The sequence below is a fragment of the Pinus tabuliformis genome, chromosome Q (genome assembly GCF_031772625.1).
Source record: "Pinus tabuliformis cultivar Carrire ecotype Pingquan chromosome Q, CPIR1, whole genome shotgun sequence".
Taxonomy (NCBI): domain Eukaryota; kingdom Viridiplantae; phylum Streptophyta; class Pinopsida; order Pinales; family Pinaceae; genus Pinus; species Pinus tabuliformis.
In genome coordinates, this window is record NC_142296.1 from 1,249,010,908 (window position 1) to 1,249,026,607 (window position 15,700).

Consider the following 15,700-nt stretch of genomic DNA (forward strand, 5'->3'; position numbering starts at 1 on the left):
TTACAGAAGCGGAAACAACCTCCAACAAAGTACATTTATTCACAAACCCTACAAACCCTAGATTTGAAATAGATTCATGCGGTTGGTTATGGTTCCCAAACTAGTTTTTTAAGGGATTCGGGGGCCAACTGGACATCTTAGTCATGCAATTGATCCATACATTTAAAAATATTTAAGTGCCTGATTGCATGTTTGAAGAGGAAAGATGAGATAAAGGAGGAGTGCACGGGACCTGAGATTTTGTTATTTTTGCGTGAGCACTTCGTTCCAAGATCTACACACCAGGGATGCTAAGAGAAAATCATGTGGTCTCGCTAACAGTTTCAAGATAAGGAGGGACAATAGTTACCACGGCTTCTGGAAATCTCCACGCTGCTCTCCATTTTTCCCTTTAATTATGGGCTCCCCTCTGTTGAATCAATTGAGCGAGTAGCAAGAATAGGAAATCCACCCTTTCGTTACAGTCTCCCCTCTACTGAATCAATTACACGAGTAGAAAGAATAGGAAATCCAAAGGGGTATGGGAAACTTGTGTGTATTGCAAAAATTATAGTTTTACTATAGGAAAAGACATTTAGATGATTTGAAAAAGAGTTTGAAACAAAACATTTTTTTATTGTGAAAAATATATAAAGGGGGTTAGAGTTACAATTGGTTCTCATTTATATAAAGGGGGTTAGAGTTACAATTGGTTCTCATTTAGAGGACTTAGATTATGTAAAAATTATTGAACAACTATAGGAAAATAAATTTAGACGATTTTGAAAAAGAGTTTGAAACAAAACAATTTTTGATCATGCAAAATATATAAAGGGTTTTAGAGTTACAATTGGTTTTCATTTATAAGAATTAGATTTTTTCCAGTTGCACTTTTTATATCCATTATTATTATAGAAAAGGTTAATGAATATTTAATATTAAGATAATACACAAAAATTAATGAACAACTATAAGAAAATACATTTAGACGACTTGAAAAAGAGTTTGAAACAAAACAACTTTTGATCGTGCAAAATATAGGAAGGGTGTTAGAGTTACAATTGGTTTTCATTTAGAAGAATTAGATATTTTCTTGTTGCATTTTTTATATCCATTACTATTATGGAAAATGTTAATGAATATTTAATATTAAGATACTACGCACAAATTATTGAATAAATATAGGAAAATACATTTAGATGAATTGAAAAAGAGTTTGAAACAAAACAAATTTTGAACATGCAAAATATATGAAGGGTGTTAGAGTTACAATTGGTTCTCATTTAGAATAATTAGAATTTTTCTGGTTGCATTTTTTTATATCCATTAATATTTTTTTTTTTGTAAGCTAAAGTAGGACCTTTAATTTTCTATTGAGACAGGTTAAAATAAGTACAAGCTATTGGTGGCCTCAACCCACCCCTGAGGGAAACCGAGTCGGTTGGCCACCTTAAGTCTTTATAAGCTGACCAATAGCAAAAAAGAATAAGTCTATCTATCCATGCCATGTGAACTATACTTCCAAAAATGCTTATCCGATTTCTTATCAACATTAGAGACTATAAACAAAAAGGAGAGCTACTTCTTAACTATCTAGCAAAGAAACCATGAGCACTAACTGAAGGATTGCTCTACCACATGTTCAGGAGAGATGTCTTCATCTTTTGCTACTGGAACTATCTTCTTTAGTTGCTGTTGAATCTCATCTAATTTTTTGTCCTGCATGAGTAAAGTGATCTGGAGGCTATTCATTTCTCTCCTTAAGTTTGGGATGCCCTGAGCCATCTCTACCATTTCCATAGCTTTCACCAGTAATCTCTTTAATACCTAGTATACATGAAGGGCTTGCTTGTAAAGATACAGGTGTCCCCTGGTGTTACCCAGGTCTGGAATCAAGTTACCCCAGTCCTCCATCTCTGGTTCTGAGTTCTCCTGCAGTGCATTGGCCTCTAGTTCTTGGATACTCCTGCGGATATCAGCGTTGGTGCCTTCATTGTAAGCTTTTTCGACTTCTTCAACCATATGCTTCATAGTTTTCCGGCCACGTCTCTGGCCAACTGGAGATGCTTGTCTCTATTCCTGTCTGTCAGATCCATGACCTCTACCTCTGCCCCTGTGTCCTCTACCTCGACCTGGGCACGTGGGTTTGTTCCGGGCTGCTGTCCTACTTCCCTCTCCAACTTCAAAGGATATATTCCCTGTAAATTCCTCACCTCCAGGCCCTCGAGTTTTCTTTTCCCAGTTTGATTTCTCCTCTTGCTAGTCTCTCCCGAGGTTTCTGACTTTTCCTACTCCTTTCCTTGAGTGAATTTGGTGCAAAGTATATGAGGTCTTCTCTTCCTTCATAAACATCTATTCTTCTATTTCCGCCTGGCCCTGATCTATGTCCACCTGCATTCCTTGCATGGTTCTATCCTGACCTGTCCAGCTTCCTCCCTTGCTCGTGTCGACCTCTGCCTTCCCTATGCTCTCACACTCTGTCTTCTGACTAATATTGAAATGGGTGGGCTCCCAGTTCTTCTCCTTTCGAACGTCTTCTGCAATTGTTAAACCTGGAATTTTTACACCAACGTTTCGAATCCCAAATGGGATCCATCATCAGGGTAAGAGAAAGAGGATCGAATATGATAAAAAGAAGAGCCAGAAGGAAGAAATAAATACTAATGAGGGAATGGCTATCCCGACAATTTTTGAGGAACTGAGGCTCTTCTTTTTATCCTTATTCTAATACTTTCTAGTGTAAGGATTTCCCTCCAAGTATCCCCTCCGTACAGGGATAAGATATTGGATTTCAGAGATCTGTGGTTTGAGTTTTTTGAACTTTTGACCGGAGAACCCACAGTCTGGAATTTTTACACCAACGTTTCGAATCCCAAATGGGATCCATCATCAGGGTAAGAGAAAGAGGATCGAATATGATAAAAAGAAGAGCCAGAAGGAAGAAATAAATACTAATGAGGGAATGGCTGTCCCGACAATTTTTGAGAACTGAGGCTCTTCTTTTTATCCTTATTCTAATACTTTCTAGTGTAAGGATTTCCCTCCAAGTATCCCCTCCGTACAGGGATAAGATATTGGATTTCAGAGATCTGTGGTTTGAGTTTTTGAATTTTTGACCGGAGAACCCACAGTACTGGAATTTTTACACCAACGTTTCGAATCCAAATGGGATCCATCATCAGGGTAAGAGAAAGAGGATCGAATATGATAAAAAGAAGAGCCAGAAGGAAGAAATAAATACTAATGAGGGAATGGCTGTCCCGAAAATTTTTGAGGAACTGAGGCTCTTCTTTTTATCCTTATTCTAATACTTCTAGTGTAAGGATTTCCCTCCAAGTATCCCCTCCGTACAGGGATAAGATATTGGATTTCAGAGATCTGTGGTTTGAATTTTTTGAATTTTTGACCGGAGAACCACAGTACTGGAATTTTTTACACCAACGTTTCGAATCCCAAATGGGATCCATCATCATGGTAAGAGAAAGAGGATCGAATATGATAAAAAGAAGAGCTAGAAGGAAGAAATAAATACTAATGAGGGAATGGCTGTCCCGATAATTTTTGAGGAACTGAGGCTCTTCTTTTTATCCTTATTCTAATACTTTCTAGTGTAAGGATTTCCCTCCAAGTATCCCCTCCGTACAGGGATAAGATATTGGATTTCAGAGATCTGTGGTTTGAGTTTTTTTGAATTTTTGACCGGAGAACCCACAGTACTGGAATTTTACACCAACGTTTCGAATCCCAAATGGGATCCATCATCAGGGTAAGAGAAAGAGGATCGAATATGATAAAAAGAAGAGCCAGAAGGAAGAAATAAATACTAATGAGGTAATGGCTGTCCCGACAATTTTTGAGGAACTGAGGCTCTCTTTTTATCCTTATTCTAATACTTTCTAGTGTAAGGATTTCCCTCCAAGTATCCCCTCCGTACAGGGATAAGATATTGGATTTCAGAGATCTGTGGTTTGAGTTTTTGAATTTTTGACCGAAGAACCCACAGTACTGGAATTTTTACACCAACGTTTCGAATCCCAAATGGGATCCATCATCAGGGTAAGAGAAAGAGGATCGAATATGATAAAAAGAAGAGCCAGAAGGAAGAAATAAATACTAATGAGGGAATGGCTGTCCCGACAATTTTTGAGGAACTGAGGCTCTTCTTTTTATCCTTATTCTAATACTTTCTAGTGTAAGGATTTCCCTCCAAGTATCCCTCCGTACAGGGATAAGATATTGGATTTCAGAGATCTGTGGTTTGAGTTTTTTGAATTTTTGACCGGAGAACCCACAGTACTGGAATTTTTACACCAATGTTTCGAATCCCAAATGGGATCCATCATCAGGGTAAGAGAAAGAGGATCGAATATGATAAAAAGAAGAGCCAGAAGGAAGAAATAAATACTAATGAGGGAATGGCTGTCCCGACAATTTTTGAGGAACTGAGGCTCTTCTTTTTATCCTTATTCTAATACTTTCTAGTGTAGGATTTCCCTCCAAGTATCCCCTCCGTACAGGGATAAGATATTGGATTTCAGAGATCTGTGGTTTGAGTTTTTTGAATTTTTGACCGAGAACCACAGTACTGGAATTTTTACACCAACGTTTCGTATCCCAAATGGGATCCATCATCAGGGTAAGAGAAAGAGGATCGAATATGATAAAAAGAAGAGCCAGAAGGAAGAAATAAATACTAATGAGGGAATGGCTGTCCCGACAATTTTTGAGGAACTGAGGCTCTTCTTTTTATCCTTATTCTAATACTTTCTAGTGTAAGGATTTCCCTCCAAGTATCCCCTCCGTACAGGGATAAGATATTGGATTTCAGAGATCTGTGGTTTGAGTTTTTGAATTTTTTGACTGGAGAACCCACAGTACTGGATTTTTACACCAACGTTTCGAATCCCAAATGGGATCCATCATCAGGGTAAGAGAAAGAGGATCGAATATGATAAAAAGAAGAGCCAGAATGAAGAAATAAATACTAATGAGGGAATGGCTCTCCCTTCTGGCTCTTCTTTTATCATATTCGATCCTCTTTCTCTTACCCTGATGATGGATCCCATTTGGATTCGAAACGTTGGTGTAAAAATTCCAGTATTGTGGGTTCTCCGGTCAAAAATTCAAAAAACTCAAACCACAGATCTCTGAAATCCAATATCTTATCCCTGTACGGAGGGGATACTTGGAGGGAAATCCTTACACTAGAAAGTATTAGAATAAGGATAAAAAGAAGAGCCTCAGTTCCTCAAAAATGTCGGACAGCCATTCCCTCATTAGTATTTATTTCTTCCTTATGGCTCTTCTTTTTATCATATTCGATCCTCTTTCTCTTACCCTGATGATGGATCCCATTTGGGATTCGAAACGTTGGTGTAAAAATTCCAGTACTGTGGGTTCTCCGGTCAAAAATTCAAAAAACTCAAACCACAGATCTCTGAAATCCAATATCTTATCCCTGTACGGAGGGGATACTTGGAGGGAAATCCTTACACTAGAAAGTATTAGAATAAGGATAAAAAGAAGAGCCTCAGTTCCTCAAAAATTGTCGGGACAGCCATTCCCTCATTAGTATTTATTTCTTCCTTCTGGCTCTTCTTTTTATCATATTCGATCCTCTTTCTCTTACCCTGATGATGGATCCCATTTGGGATTCGAAACGTTGGTGTAAAAATTCCAGTACTGTGGGTTCTCTGGTCAAAAATTCAAAAAACTCAAACCACAGATCTCTGAAATCCAATATCTTATCCCTGTACGGAGGGGATACTTGGAGGGAAATCCTTACACTAGAAAGTATTAGAATAAGGATAAAAAGAAGAGCCTCAGTTCCTCAAAAATTGTCGGGACAGCCATTCCCTCATTAGTATTTATTTCTTCCTTCTGGCTCTTCTTTTTATCATATTCGATCCTCTTTCTCTTACCCTGATGATGGATCCCATTTGGGATTCGAAACGTTGGTATAAAAATTCCAGTACTGTGTTCTCCGGTCAAAAATTCAAAAAACTCAAACCACAAATCTCTGAAATCCAATATCTATCCCTGTACGGAGGGGATACTTGGAGGGAAATCCTTACACTAGAAAGTATTAGAATAAGGATAAAAAGAAGAGCCTCAGTTCCTCAAAAATTGTCGGGACAGCCATTCCCTCATTAGTATTTATTTCTTCCTTCTGGCTCTTCTTTTTATCATATTCGATCCTCTTTCTCTTACCCTGATGATGGATCCCATTTGGGATTCGAAACGTTGGTGTAAAAATTCCAGTACTGTGGGTTCTCCGGTCAAAAATTCAAAAAACTCAAACCACAGATCTCTGAAATCCAATATCTTATCCCGGTACGGAGGGGATACTTGGAGTGAAATCCTTACACTAGAAAGTGTTAGAGTAAGGATAAAAAGAAGAGCCTCAGATCTTCAGTTCCTCAAATATTGTCGGGACATCGATCCCTCATTAGTATTTATTTCTTCCTTCTGGCTCTTCTTTTTATCATATTCGATCATCTTTCTCTTGCCCTGATGATGGATCCCATTTGGGATTCGAAACGTTGGTGTAAAAATTCCATTACTGTGGGTTCTCCGGTCAAAAATTCAAAAACCTCAAACCACAGATCTCTGAAATCCAATATCTTATCCCTGTACGGAGGGGATACTTGGAGGGAAATCCTTACACTAGAAAGTATTAGAAAAGGATAAAAAGAAGAGCTCAGTTCCTCAAAAATTGTCGGGACAGCCATTCCCTCATTAGTATTTATTTCTTCCTTCTGGCTCTTCTTTTTATCATATTCGATCCTCTTTCTCTTACCCTGATGATGGATCCCATTTGGGATTCGAAACGTTGGTGTAAAAATTCCAGTACTGTGGGTTCTCCGGTCAAAAATTCAAAAAACTCAAACCACAGATCTCTGAAATCCAATTGTTAAACCTCTTTCCGTTTCTATACTCCTGCCTGTAATCTAAGAGTAGGCAGTGGATTGGTTCATGTATACGTTCCTGCTCCCAAGGTAGGTTGCAGATCATCCCACCCAGCCTTTAAATCCCTGCTTCTCCTTTCTTTGGTGCATGCAGTCCTTAGGATCACCCTCTCCTACCCTTATTACTCTTGTTCCAGCTACTTGACACCCCATCGTTTGATCTTCGCCGGCCTTACCACCTTCCTTCATCATTTTATCACCGCCATTCTTGCCACCTTCCTCCTTCCTTACTCTGTCACCTCTATTCCTTAGGCTTCTGTCGAACCTGCAAATCGTCACATCGTCCTATCTAATTATTCTATTTCGTGGTGGCTTGCATTGCCACCTTCCTGCCTCCATTATGTTGCAACACATCACCACCTCTTCCACCCCGATCGGGGGTTATATCCATTAATATTATGGTAAAGGTTAATGCATATTTACTATTAATATTTCTATATAGGGAGTGAAAATATTATTAGGAGGATGTATTAAGTTTGGGGTGACATAAGATCCATAAGCATCAATAAAGAAAATATATGGAATATCACATAGTAGTGTGAGAGATCATGTTGGGATGAAGATACTTTTGACAAAGGGTGTTGTGCTTATTATTTGGAATTATCTTCTTTAATGGTTCCTCTAAGGGATCTTAATAATATCTTCACCTATGGAATGGTATGTTTATATTTTTAGCAAAAGACAAACTAAATAAAGCGATGAGTGACATTGATTTTCATCATGTATAGTTCTTGTAATATATCACAAAAAATGCCCTTTGCATGTCCACCCACTCCTCTAGTAATTTTCCATAGAAAAATATAAAGTATTGATGATTGGTTTCTATAATATATGTAAAGGATCTCATATACAATTAAATATGCAGGTCATTTTTAAAGACCTATCTATATGGAAGAGTCGATTTACCTTCAGGCCTAACATATTTATTGAAGAAAATGTTGATATGGAGGGCCATAACTATGGACTACTTCCATTTGGTACAAGATACAATGTCTAAAATAGTGCAAAATTGGGTGTTAACTTAATTTAGTCTATGTCGGGATACATGTTTCACCATATCATAGGATAAACTCCTAAGAAAATGAGGGTATAAGGCAGAGATATCACACCAAGTCCAAGGTTTGTTAATTTCATGGTCTCTCGTTTGGATGCCATTTCCATTCCTCAATTGCATACTCATATTAATAAATGCCACCCAATAAACTAATGTGATGATGTATTTTGAATTTCCTTGCAAAAAAAATAACTCCTTGTTTGACCCTTTTTCGTAGTGAAAGTAGATTTCTTTCTCTGAACTAGCGCGACTTAACCAAAAAATAAATGTATAATTTCAATGCAAATATGATAATAAACAACCTCAATTGAATTTGTTCTCTTCATATGGTGTTACTTGTGTAATTTGAATTGATATATTAAATCTATTGAAGTTCCTTTACTGATCCTAATAGGTAGTACTAGTGGACTACAATCCAATATGAACAATTATCATTCCACTATGGAGATTTATATATTTAGAAGTCATTAATAAATGTTATTTCTTGATATGTTTCTCAAGAAAGGAACCTATTGGACTAAATGGAAAAACAAAATGCTTTGAGGTATAAAACAATTTCCATGCACACCATAGAAATAAGCTACTTCAATAATATTTGTCCTCGTGCCATTAATAAATTTTCCCTTATTAACTAATTGATATTACGATTGTTAAATTATTTGATAAATTGGAATATATCAACAGCTAATTATACATGTTTTTTATTTCAATATTTTTAATAATAAAGTGTCAAAGGTTTAGTTAAGAGCTAGTAGCAATAAGGATTAGTTCAATTGGTAAATTGTCTTGCAAAAGAGTGCATAGAGCTCTCGATACAAAATCTTAATAATTCCCTTATGGTTACTAGTTGGTATTTTAACATTCGGTTACTATTGTGCTCCATTTGAAGACCAAGAAAGGGGGTAAATCTATGTGGATTGACAATGTACCACTAGCCTCCCTTAGCACTTTTAATACATCGGTTAGTGAGGGAAAAATATTTGAAAAATGAAATGAACAATAGTTCATTTACTAAGTAATAGCCAAATATTAATTATATATAAGATATATATGATAAAATATAATGGAGCCATTTGTAACATCCACTCCCCAACCATTTTATGTTATGATTATTTATTATCCTACCTACTAAAATTGGTAATTTCTTGTTGGTATTAATACTATACATACAAGGTATGTGTATGTTATCTACACACCGATAACTCACATGGATACACTAGTATTCTCTAGTCTATTATGCTAGATGATTGATTAATGATTAAGCTTATGATTAGTGGTAAGATTGATTAATCTTGATTATGATTTAAAGCATAAATTTATGAATAATTTAATATTAAATTAATTTTGGCCCTCTCGTGACTCTTTCACTTTGATTAAATAACTAAAATTGTTTGATTAGTTATCATGTATTAATTATTATAATTTGGTGGGTGGGGGGGAGGAGAGAGAATGTCAGTTATGGGACTTAAAGAATGGGTAGGTGAAACATTAATGGGTAATAAATATTTTAGGGAATGAGAGGGAATAATTATTGAAAGGAGAGAATGGCGAGAAGGAATTTAGGTCATTTTGTGATACTTGGGTTTGTTGAAGTTTTAGGGAGAGAGGAGAGGAATAAAGTTGAAAGAATTTGGACTAAGCATTCTCTAAGGAGGCTAAGAGAGGTGATAGGTACTTGACGATTTGAGCACACGGTTTGAAAACATTATGGGTGGCAATTAGGGCTTCGACACAGAGGGTTAGGGAATTTGTGGAGGTTCCCTAGGGCTAGGATGTCACAAAGGTTGTTCCTAGTTGGTTGGGTCACAAATTTAGTTAGGTCGACTTGAAGATCATGGGAAGGAAAGCAACTTCATGGACCTCTTGTTTCTTTGCATACTTTTTGCATTGAACCAAACCTATTTTGCAACAAGTGTTATCTAAAAAATTACAAGTACTAGAATTGAATTACAGGTACTAGAATTGAATTGATCAATTTTTTTACATGTTATAACTACATTTCATTGTCTCTAAATGTCTAGGGTCATGTTCTACGAGACCAAACTTTTGACATTTTTGGTGCTATGTTTTTTATTATTGTTTTTCAATGTAATGAAGGCCTCTTCAAAGAATACAAGCATCTTTTTCACTGTTTGATGATATAATTTTAGCCCAAAAAAGGGATTCAGAAGTACTACTTAATTCAATGTCACTACATTCAGGAAGAATGGAATGGCACTCACAATGATGGGTGTCAAGAAGGGACCTATTTTTTTATTAGAAAAAGTACAGATGGTAGAGGTGCAACTATTTCTACAATTATAAATTTTCTAAACATTGACCTTAGAACTACTAGAACAATTCAATGAAAACCTTTTCATTAATATCCAATGACGGAAGTTCGAGTTGTAGTTGTTGCCTTTGCATATATGGTTGTGAAGGATGGAATAAAGTCATGGTTTTAGAGGCTTGGTCAAACTTTCGATTGAAGCTATAGTAAATAGTCATCCTGATATCCAACTTAGTAGATAACTAGAATGAGGTTACCAATGAGGTGGATTCCCTTCCACCCGTGAGGCCTATATCTTGGAACTTTGATTCAAAGAATTTCTAAAATATTCCATTTTGAATAGCATCTATCAGATAAATCTATGGATGAAAATTTCCATCTTCCTATGGCCCCTAGTTAAATGGAAAAATTTAACTTGGAATGAAATTCATAAATGACATCTCTTGTTATTCTTTTTGCCTTCATAAAGCTGAAATGTGGAGCATTTTTGTAAGATTTCTTCCTATCGCAATCATCTATTGAGAAATCTACAAGCTATCATGAAGAGATAAAATTGTGATCTATCTAGTCTCCCTTTGATTGTTAACAATTAGAGGGCTCATCATTTTAACAATCCTAACTTGAACCTTATTTGAAATACCCTTCTAAGTGTCCTCTTTCAAATATTTGGAAAGAGAGGAATTATCACATATTCAAGAATCCCTCCCTCCTTCATAACTTTCATTGGATCATAGTTCAAAACGATGTAAAGGAATCAATTGTCATTCAAACCTCAATAGATAAAGAATAGCATGCCTTATGTGAGGAGGTCTTGCTACTTCATAGTTAGTTATCTATTCTAGGAATTAATATTTCCCTCTTCTCTTCTCTGCGACAATTTCCAATCCCTCCTCTTGGATCCCTCCTCCCCTTAATTTTCTAGAGCTCAATTTTTTACGACACTTGAAAAGGTAACCCATGCAAGGTGGGATATGGGAATATATTCATGGATAATTTGGAACCCCATATCTCCATTTATATATGTTTTGTGGGATATAACAACAATAACGTATTAAAATTGAAAGCCTTGGAAGATGTACTACTGATTTCCTAGACCCAAGGCTAGACCAAACTTATGGGGTGGCATATTCTCAACTTGTTATAAATAGATCAAAAGAATACTAGGATGCACCTAAACTAGAAGATTGTCTTCTATTTTGATACATGAAATCATACTCATATGAGTAGCATTTCTCCTTCTGATCCGCGTGGCTCTAGACACATGCAAAAGTCCCAGAGGACTTAGCAAACGGTCAAAATTCAAAGTTGTCATATTGTTCCCAAACCAACACTAGATCGAAGTGCTAGTCACCATGATTCCAATGGTTCAAATGACACTCAAATCCAAGCTCGTATGCGGGAGAAAGAGCGAGTCAAAGTTTTGGTCAAAGTTGGGCTCTGGGCCCAGTTTTAAGTGTCATACAAATTGACTGAGTCGCGGACATGGAATCTCACTCTTGAGGAGCGGGAGAATTGGTTGGATACTTAATCTGTCATGTTTAATATTATTATTATTATATATATATATATATATATCGCCACCTCCATTGGACCCAAACAACATATAAAAACAAATCAAACTTAAAATGGGTCGACAGGCTGTGACCCTCGCCGAACCCAACCCACATAACAAAATTAATATTAAAAAAGAGTCGGTGACCATGACACCACCAAACCCTCTAACCACCACTGCAACATTAATATCAAACCATAAGCATTTGTTATAACACACCTCTATTTAAATTAAATTACACAACGGTTATAAAACACCAAACCATATTTAAACACAAAACTATGACATGCTATTTTGGAGAGGCGGGGGTTTGAAACCACAACCTCTGCCCTCCTAAACGCCTCTGCCACTGTTGGGACATGGGGCTCAACTTTGATCTCCGCCCTCATCTGATATATATACCTTCAATTGATTTGAGTAGCGGAGAAGAATGGATCACCGAATGGGAGAGAGACGAAACAAAGGTGTGGCAGTGCAGAGGGGTCTTCCGTGGGCACATAAATCAAGGCATATTCTCAAAATATTCCAGGGAATATTCTGATGCAGAATTTTTGAGGAGGTAAAAATTCTTTTGTTAAAATGTAACCAAGATTACAATCATTTTTCTTAGATTTTCGCAGGGAGGGCAATGGAAAGGTTGTATTCGCCTTTTAAGCAACAAATTTGCAGATTCCCAGTTTAGGACAATCTTTGAGAATCTTGAGGGAATCTTCTAAATTCCTTGGAGGTTGAAATTTCCCAGATCTAGAATGCAACCAACTTTCTACTCATTCGTCTCAGAATTTTGCAAGGATCTAAATGGTGAGATTAGTTTTCTGATTTGAGTTGCAGATCTCCAGTCAACCCAGAGGAGGGAGTCTTTGGAGAATTGTGAGGGACTCTAAAAGATTGTTGTAGGCCCAAATTTTTCTAGTGTCAGAATTTGACAAATGGATAGTTGATTTTACACCTCTCAACGACACAAATTCAGTGGCGTAGTCAGTATTGTAGTTGAGCCTTCTATGTTTCAGCCATTTTCCGATTAAAGTGGACAATCGATCTTATGCCATGCGACTCCAGGATTTCAATGGTGCATTCATATCCAACAGGTGAGTATTATATTCTTCAACCAGCAGCAGAGTTGAGCTATATGGAGTGTTTTTGTCATGTACTTCTTTAATTATTCGCTGTGAGATGTATTATGTTGTTTCTAGTCCTTCTTCATGCATGATGCAGAATCTTTGTGTTTATTTAATGTGAGATGTATTCATCATGGATTGTTATGTATGTGTTGATTGAGATCACTTTGTTTCCATGATGTCAGGATACTCGTTGTCACCATGGCTGTTTTGGTTGAGATCCCTTTGATGCCATGATGGCGAGATACTCATTGTCACCATGTGTAAGTTTATGTCATGCTGATAGGACGTCTGTTGTGAGTGATCATTCCTGTAGCGAAACGTCTCGTGGAGAGACTTTGCCACTCATGTAGAGGGCCCATTTCCTTGAATGACAGAAAACAAAGTCCATGTACATTTTCACCATTTCCAGCACTGAATGAAGCGACCAACACCATCTTGATGTTGGGCCTAGAGACGTAGTCCACACTGGACGAACTCCATTATCAATGTCTCATGTCTATGATTTTCTGATTTTCATTATGTTTCCATTTTCTTAAACATGCATATATGTTCATTTATTCTCTTATAAAATGAAATTCTAACCACATCATAGATGCAAAAGATCTTGGTTAAATCTGGGAGTTGAGTCAACTCGGATCATGTCTGGTATCAGAGTAGTCTTCGCATGGATGTGAATTGCGAGTGTGAACAATGGATCATGCAGCGATGGAGGATGACAAAGCAATGTATGAGACCATGCTCAGAGTTTCCAAAAATATAAAAATAATGTATGAAGCTCTACAAAAAGAGTTAAAGGAAAGGCGGTGATTGCAGCTTTAGTTACGAGCCATGGAAGAGGCCCTGGAAGAACTGAAGCACAATAACCAAAGTGTTCAAGCAGATAACATTGAATTGAAGATGATTCTACAGGAAGAGAAAGAGGAGGATCAAAGTTTTCTACGACAACTCCAAGCTAAGGACAAGGTATTGGAAAATCTGCAGCGTGAACCATATGAGGTAAAAAGTAATTCTCCATCTTCATGTATGTATCTTGATGATGATCTCACTATTTTTGAAAATCATACCATAGGAATTGGCTCCAAATTGTTGAAGAGAATGGGGTATGAAGGAAAAGGCTAGGGAATTAATGGCCTAGGAATTGTCAATCCCATCAAAGTAGAAGAATTACCCTGTCGAACAGTACTTGGGTATCTCAAGAAGGAAGTTGTGGAATGCGCCAAGACAGCCAGTGAACCACCACCAATAGATGATGAGAAACCCTCATCAGTTCTTTCTAAATTGACAGTGGAGGTAAAAGATGTTGATTTATCTTCAGTTTCATCTTCACATAGTATGATTTCTATTGGAAATGTGGAGATAGCATTTACAAGGACAAACATGAGGCTCCTTACTAGGATGAGGTACAAGGAAGAAGAAGAACTTTCTGCTGATAGCCAAGGCATTACTCAGCCATTGGAGGTTGTGCAAAGACCTCGATTTGCAGGCTTGGGATACACTGAAGGAGAATGCTCAAGGGCGTCAGGTGCTTCTAAGACATCGTTGAAATTGTCGAGGAAAGAGAATGATGGGAACATGTCACCATCATCCCATGGGAGTGGCCATTGCAGGGAAAGAGCTGAGGCAAGCTCTCATCGCCATAATTACACCAGAGACAACAAGGAAAGGTATAACAAGTCTCAAAATTTGGATGTTTGTTTATATTACAATCATGTTGTTAATGATGAACTTACAACATGGCATCAAAAAACATGTGCTTTTTGTGTTTTACATAACCATACATTTGTTTAGTGCTGGAAGAGAACAGAAGCACGAGAAAGGATGAGGCGTGTGATTCAGATTTAAACAGGAATGCAACAAATTACGAATATGACCATAAATATAGAGATGCAGTAGAAATAATGCTTCATTTCATTAATTTAAAATACTGAAGTATGCTTACAAATAGGACTAGAAACGAACCAGCTACGACAATGGTAGCTTATCTCTGAGAAGGGATGTGGTTGCTACATGCCTCTGAACTATGTTACAATTAGGCTTGAAGGGCTATTTATTGTTGAGAAACAATGGAAAACCATAAACATCCAAAAACCTAACCCTAGAAGATGAAACGCCAAACTGTGGGCCCCGTTTAGGTATATTGGTACATCAACTTCCCAGGGTCATAACTTTGGCATACGATCTCCTTTTAATGCGCACAATATCTCGTTAAAAAGATATATCCAAGAGCTACAACTTTGGGAAGATAAACATAGGACCATGGACCCATGTTGCTCCCATCTTTCCAAGAAAAAGTCATTTAGGGCCTCAAAACAGCTCCAGAAGTTCAGGACTCGAAAAACTGGTAAAAATAGTAAATTGTGCTACAATTAAGGAAATTGAAAAACTGAAAGAGATAGTTGTGGGGGTCCAAATGGGATAGGTGGGTGGCCACCAACATCCAACTAGATCATTCCCTCCCCCTTAGGAAGCAATGGTCCCCATTGCGTTAAGTTTCTCCCTGAGATGAGGAAGCTTCTACTGAGCTAGGTCCCTGGTGAGCTATTCTGCAACCTCTGATGTGTCCAGTAATGGTAGGAAACATGGCCGAGGGCAGTCCACATTGAATACTCAGTGCAATCAAAGGAATGGGGTATGTTGTGCTCCAAAGCATTATTTCCCACAGCCTTGGTAATGGTGTAAGGACCATGTCGGAGTGGTCTGAGCTTTTGATGGGTTCTAGTAGGGCGTTCTTTCTGCCGACGCAACCAGACTTTGTTG